The 6,893-nt window shown below is 38.2% G+C and overlaps 1 long non-coding RNA gene across 1 annotated transcript in view; it reads left to right on the forward strand.

Moving 5' to 3' along the window:
* Positions 1 to 607: 607 nt before the first annotated feature.
* LOC125023396 overlaps positions 608 to 6,893 on the forward strand; it is a 16,535-nt gene continuing 10,249 nt past the window's right edge. The window contains exon 1 of the long non-coding RNA XR_007114595.1: positions 608 to 620. This is a non-coding gene — a long non-coding RNA (uncharacterized LOC125023396). The remainder of the gene's footprint in view (positions 621 to 6,893) is intronic.

Genomic DNA, 6,893 nt, shown 5'->3' on the forward strand with positions numbered 1-6,893 from the left:
CCAAGGTGTCTACGGGTAGAGAGAGAGAGCGGTGTACCGTTAGAGGAATCGAGTCTTACTGTTCCTTGTTGGTCTACCAACTATCTTCTGCACAACATTTGGACATGCTTGTAAAATACTGTGAGAACCTAGTCTGGTCAGATGAGAGCAACATTGAACTCTTTGGATTCCATAACACACACCACGTTTGGAGGACAAAATGCACTGCACATCACCCCACAAATACCATACCGACGGTGAAGTTTGGAGGTGGGAATTTAATTGAAGGGAGGATGAATGGAAAAATGTACTGACACATTTGAGAAAAATCTGCTGCCATTAAGCATAATGATGAATATAAAACGAGGGTGGAAATTTAAGCAAAACAAGGAAACTCTCAACTGGCTTCAGAGAAAGAAAATAAAGCCGATAGAATGGCTAAGCCAATCATCTGACTTGAATCCAATTGAAAATCTATGGAAAGAATTAAAAATCAGTGTTTATAGAAAAAAAAGGCTTTTGTACAAAGTATTAAATAAATATCAGTAAGTGTGTCCAATACTTTTTCCATGTGTCATTTCACATTATTGCTTATAACTTAAGAACTTATTCAGAACTTATTTGTTTTGGTTTCTTCCGATGTATGGATTACTTGGATTGTTACCAACACCTGGTGACACCTGATTTCATGTCAATAGCACCTTTAGAAATATGTTTACCATGAAAAATTGAGATGTGTTCAATACTTATTTTACCGGCTGTATATAATAGTACAAAAAAGTACTTTTGGCTAGATTATGAGTGTAGCACTAATTTCTTTGTCGTCAACATCTTAATGCTATATTCTCAGGCAATGCTAGGTTAGCAGTATTGCCACCATTTCCAAATTAGTCTATCTAGAATTCTCTGGCTAGCAATCAGTATTGGTGTTTTCACACTAGACTAGGCAGATGACCCTTGGCTTATCGCAAACATCTTCAGGCTAGCAACTTGTATTGCTAGCATTTTCAAGCAAGACTTGGCTTGTGACTAGCATTCCTCAAATTATCTCTAGCAAATAATTATTTTTAGTATTTTTAAGCTAGACTGTGCTGATGAATACTACACAATTCACCAGTGTAGATCTGTCAAAGAGCTCAAAAATACCACAGGTGAATTAAAACTGTACTAATCTGTACAGGATAATGTCAAATTGTAAAGTATCAGAGAGAGCTCCATCTGTGGGTTTTTATTTGTGTATATAGATATTCAATCCAGGGCCAAACATGAGTTTAAGGGCGTATTCACACCAGGCTCGTTTAGTCCACTTGAAACAAACCTTTTCTCTGGTCAGGACTTTTTGGGTAGGTGTGAATACAAATCAGCGGGCTCTGGTGCAGACCAAACAAGTGAACCGAGACCACCTCTGCGGCTGGGACTCTGTTCACTTGTTTAGTCCACACCAGAGTCTGTAATGAACCCTGGTGCGCTGTGTTTGTCCTGTGAATGCAACCTGAACCTTTTCCGAACCAAATGCAACATCTGAGCGGCTTTTTGGATTAAACTGGCTTACATTTTTAACACTTCACCATACACATAAGGGAGATCTTTTCAGGACAACGGTACCTTTTAATGAAATGAATATCTTACCCCTTTGAAACCACTAATACAACACACACAAGCCCAACATGAGTGTTGGGTGTCCCACATTTAATTAACAGAAATACTGTCCTTTTTTACATTATGTAAATTCAGAATAATTCCAAATCTAACAAAAAAAATAAAGTTGCCCCATTCAACCCACCCTTAAATGTTTAATGTTTAAATTATATTAAATTTATTTAAATTCACGGCCGCTAATGTCGCTATTTAATATAACCCATTCGCGCAGGTGTCCTAAGGAAAAAATAAGCGACAGTTTCTTCCGCAAAAACAAGAAAAAACAAAAATGTGCGATCGATGCTGACTGGTATACTAGGGACAAAAAAGTTACAAAATATTTGTCATTGGTCATTTCATTCATTCATTCATTTCTATTTTATACCAAGAATGAGCCGTGGGTCGACATGGGGCACAGAAGAGAGCACTGCCTCCTCGATATATGGTTGGAGGAGAGCATATATCAGCTGCTTGACGCAAAAAAATGCTGACGTCTAAGGCCAAATCGCTGAGAGAATGTGTGAGGCAGACTTTACAGTGACTGAACAGCTACGGGACACAGTTTTTTTTTTTTTTTTTTTTAAAAAGGTCCAGTCCAAAGCTAGTGAACTATCAGACTTTCCTGGTGTGAATATGCCCTTAGATACACACACATGAAAAATGTTTTGGCGGGAGATGAATTTGCTAGTTTCCCACTTTTCTTGAATGGTGTGACTTGGGTCAAATGGACTGATATGTCTTTTTATTATACTACTGTAAATGACTTTTGTCCAGGCATGTGTTAAGTATCAGGGTGTTACCTTGCTCCGTTTACGTTTGCTGATAAATGCAGTTTATTTATTCTTCAATTTTTTCTTCTGTCATTGGAGCGCATTTGTTTTGATTAATTACCTCCCCGCTGCTTATTCCTTTAAAAGTAAATGGCTGAAACAAAACAAGTGCACCCTCTTCTGCTGTTCTACTTAACAGCGGAAAGGAATGCGTATACATAATAATAATTTTAAAAAAGTGTGTGTTAACAGACATAAAATTTAGGTTCAGCTATTTAAAATATTATTTGAACCAGCAAAAACTTCTCAACTATATTTGTCTTTATTGTTGATGGTTTAATTTTGAAGGGTGTTTCTCTTTAGCATGTTAAGCTATTTGTCTGGTGGTCTGACAGTTTGTTTCATGACCTGCAAACAAAACAGACAAAGAGTTTAATATCATGTGACCTCATGATGAACATTTTTACAACTTTGTTTTTTACATGTTGCAATCTTGAAATGGTGACCAGTGTGTTATACCTGTCGATATGTTGGTATGGCTTGTTCACATCGAAGTAAAACAGATGTCTTTTAAACTATCTGGCTCCTTTTCTCTCTCTTTTCTCTTATTATCTCTCTCTTATTATACAGTGTACCTACTATGATCTACACCAACAGTGTAGATATTGCAGTAGGTACACTTTAGAATAACAGTGTTGCTGTTATTTTCCAGTTCCTGTTAAATGTACTGCAAGTACTGTTGAATGTGATTTTTTATAGTAACACTGCTAGAAGGTAATGGTTCAAAAGATTTACATAACAAAGAAAAGTACTGAAAATTGCTACAATATGTAGAAAGGGCAAAGACAAGAGATGGCCTTACAACATTTGTCATTTATTAAAGCCAATCAAACATTTTCAAGCTGAAGATCAGCCATTTTAGTAATAAAATAATAATAATAAAAAAATTCCAATTCCTCAATCTTAACAGGTTCTCAATTATCATTATTATTATTGAATTGGGACAAAGCCCATTCATCACCATTGATAGTCATACATGGCATAAATGGCATGCCATTCAGGAAATTGAATGAAACCCTGAATATATTGAAAAAAACTTTGAATATATTGAATGAAACTCTGAATATATTGAATAAAACGTTGAATATATTCATATAGTCAGGCGGACAGCCCCCACGGTTAAAACAGGGAGGATGTGGAACCCAAGAGATGCGGTTCAGGAGGCGCAGGCTGCCCTCAGGCTCAGGAATATCATGGGGCATGTGCAGCAAGGGTGTGGTGGCCTAGGACTGTGTACAGGGTAACATCTGTGCAGCAAGGCGTCTGTGGTGGAAAAGAGGAAGATGGTAGTGGAGGAAATTCATAGGCAAGAGGAAGTAATGAGATGCACGAAGGCAGTGTCCCAGGCCAAGCAGGGACAATGGGTGAACTGGGAGAGTGTAGACAAAAGGAAGGTGTCATGGAGAGAGCTGTGGAGCATGGAGGCTAGTAGGATTAGATTTACGATAGGGGCAGTTTATGATGTGCTGCCATCTCCCCAGAACCTAAACCAGTGGTTAGGGGAGGATGCTGCCTGCCCACTTTGTTCTTCACCTTCAGATCCACGAACATCCAGCTTCTCGCAATGATCTTCCTTCAATATCCTTCTAGGAGGAGAAAAGACAGAACAGCAGTATCTTTGCAAACATTAAAGGCACATCATAACCTACTATCCAATTTAGACCCCATTTAAACCCCAATTTTGGTCAAATCAATTCCACAGTTTTATTCACAAACTCCTTCCTGTTATCTGAAGATACTCGATCAGGTAGTCTCCATGTGCTTATGACCTCCCTGCATAGAAACTTACAAAAACCTACAGAAACCTGCAGAAACTTGACAACTGACTGAGCATCCTTCCTGCTAAGTTGACAAACGATGCGCTCAAGCCAATGTGGTGTCCCAAAATCCAAGACCACATCTTTCAGTGTAATCTCATCCTCCAAAGCTACTCCATGTGTGACCAAGAAAACTTTTCCCACCTTCTCAGCTCCTGTCTGTATTTGTATGTATATTATAAAGGTGTACATTTGTATATATAAATATAAATACTAAGAATAGGAAAAAAAAAAAAAAAACTTAAAAGAAAAACCTCACAAAACGTTAATGTATGTCACTCCTCTTACCTTCTCACTCACCTCATACATCCCCCCCAGCTATTCTTCTTTCTTTCTTCTCCTTCTGTCCATGTCTCCCTGCCCTCCACACTTACCTCCACTCACCCCTTCACCCCCCCACATATCTCTGACACAATAATTTCCTTTCTCGTGGTGCTAATGTTATTAAGTTAACAATCCATTTTCCAGGAACTGATGCTATTGTTGATATGTCTGTATGACATTGTTTGTACCAGGTATAATCAAGTATTCCAACACTCACCTCCTGATTTCTCTCCATTGTCTGTACATCCTTTCATGCTGACAGCAGCAGACGACCCCGTAAAGACATACAAAATCCTCTACCAACACAACATACAAAGAAGGACTGAATGCTCTCAATCTCAATGTCGCAGTTAACTGTTGTCTCTTGGAATGTGCATGGCATTCGCTCGCAGGCAAAAAAAATTAAAATTATGGATTACATCTCCAAATTACAAGCCGATATCTTACTCATTCAAGAAACTCACCTACAAGATTCAGAAAAAAAAATCTCTTATAGATCCAAATTTTAATCAAGTTTTCTCTTCCTGTTTCAATAGTAGACAAAGAGGAGTCTCAATTTTGGTCCATAAGAGACTCGTGTTTACCTTAAACAAATTGATAACAGACACAGAAGGTCGACACATCATCATTAAGGCATCAATCTTTAATAAATTATACACAATTGCAAACATTTATGCCCCGAATAACGAAGATCCGGCCTTCTTTCACAAAGTCTTTTCACAATTATCTGACATAGCCGTCACACCCTTTAAAATTATTGGAGGGGACTTTAACGCACTCCTGAATCCCTCTCTAGATCGGTCCCATAACTCAACAAACATAAAAAAATCACAATCAGCCAAAGTCCTCAAAGAATACATGGATGAGTTTGGACTTGGCGATGGTTGGAGAATCAAAAACCGACAAAGAGGGAATACACTTTCTTTTCCCCAGTACACCACTCCTTTTCTAGAATTGACTTTTTTCTGACAAACAATTCTATTGTACAAAGAATCAACACCAGTATACACCCTATCATAATCAGTGATCATGCACCGGTGTCCTTCCACCTTCAAATAGAACCCTCCCTAAAACCATCACCCACATGGCGCCTCAACACCTCATTACTGAGAGACCCTGAATTTGACTCATTAATAAGGAAGGAATGGAAGGGGTTTTTGGAAATAAATGACTCTCCAAATTTATCCCCTTCTCTGATTTGGGAAACAGGGAAAGCTGTAATCAGAGGCAAAATTATATCCTACTCCTCTTACAAGAAAAAACAGGACCAACAAGCAGAAAAAAACATCGAGGATAAGATTAAAGAAATAACAGAACAATACACCGCAAACCCAAATGAACAATTATGGACCCAACTACAAAATGCGAAACTACAATTAGAAAATATCTTGACCAAAAAAACAGAATTTGTACTTCAACAACTTAGATGCCAAAATTTTGAGCATAGCAATAAATCAGGCAACTTTCTTGTGAATCAACTCCAACGCAACAGAGAAAAATCTCTTATAAATGCAATTCAGGACTCAAGTGGCAAACACATTCAATCACCACAGGAAATTAATCATATCTTTTACAGCTTCTATGAAAAATTATATTCAACAACTACCAACCCAAATCCTGACGACATTCAGGCCTTCCTCAAAAAAACTCAATCTACCCCAACTGATGGCAGAACAAAGAAACATATTGGATTCGCCACTGACCATGGAAGAACTATTAACAGCTTTAGAAAACATGCCTACGGGCAAAGCTTATTGGCCGGATGGTTTCCCTGCCGAATTTATGAAACAGTTCTGGTCAGATGTGGCCCCCTTGTTCCTAAGGACTGTTACAGAAATCAAAAACACAGGTTGCATAAGATTCCAAATGAATACTGCTGCAATTAAATTACTTTTAAAACCAGATAAAGACCCAACACTCCCTTCCAGCTATCGCCCTCTGTCATTGATTAATACAGATATCAAAATTATTTCCAAAGCACTAGCATCTAGACTAGAGAAAGTAATTTCATCAATAATTCTCAATGACCAAACAGGTTTCATCAAAGGCCGACAATCTACAAATAACGTTAGACGGCTCCTTAACCTGATCAGCATGTCCCAGCGTAGAAATACAGAAGCCATTGTTTTATCACTGGACGCTGAAAAAGCCTTTGATAAAGTTAACTGGGCTTTCCTCTTTGCCACCCTTCAAAATTTTGGCTTTGGAGAGTCATTTATCCACTGGGTTGCTGCACTGTATAATTCACCTAAGGCCACAGTCACCACCAATGGTTTCACATCACAAAGCTTCACCTTACAGAGGG

Source organism: Mugil cephalus, chromosome 1, assembly GCF_022458985.1.
Source record: "Mugil cephalus isolate CIBA_MC_2020 chromosome 1, CIBA_Mcephalus_1.1, whole genome shotgun sequence".
NCBI lineage: Eukaryota > Metazoa > Chordata > Actinopteri > Mugiliformes > Mugilidae > Mugil > Mugil cephalus.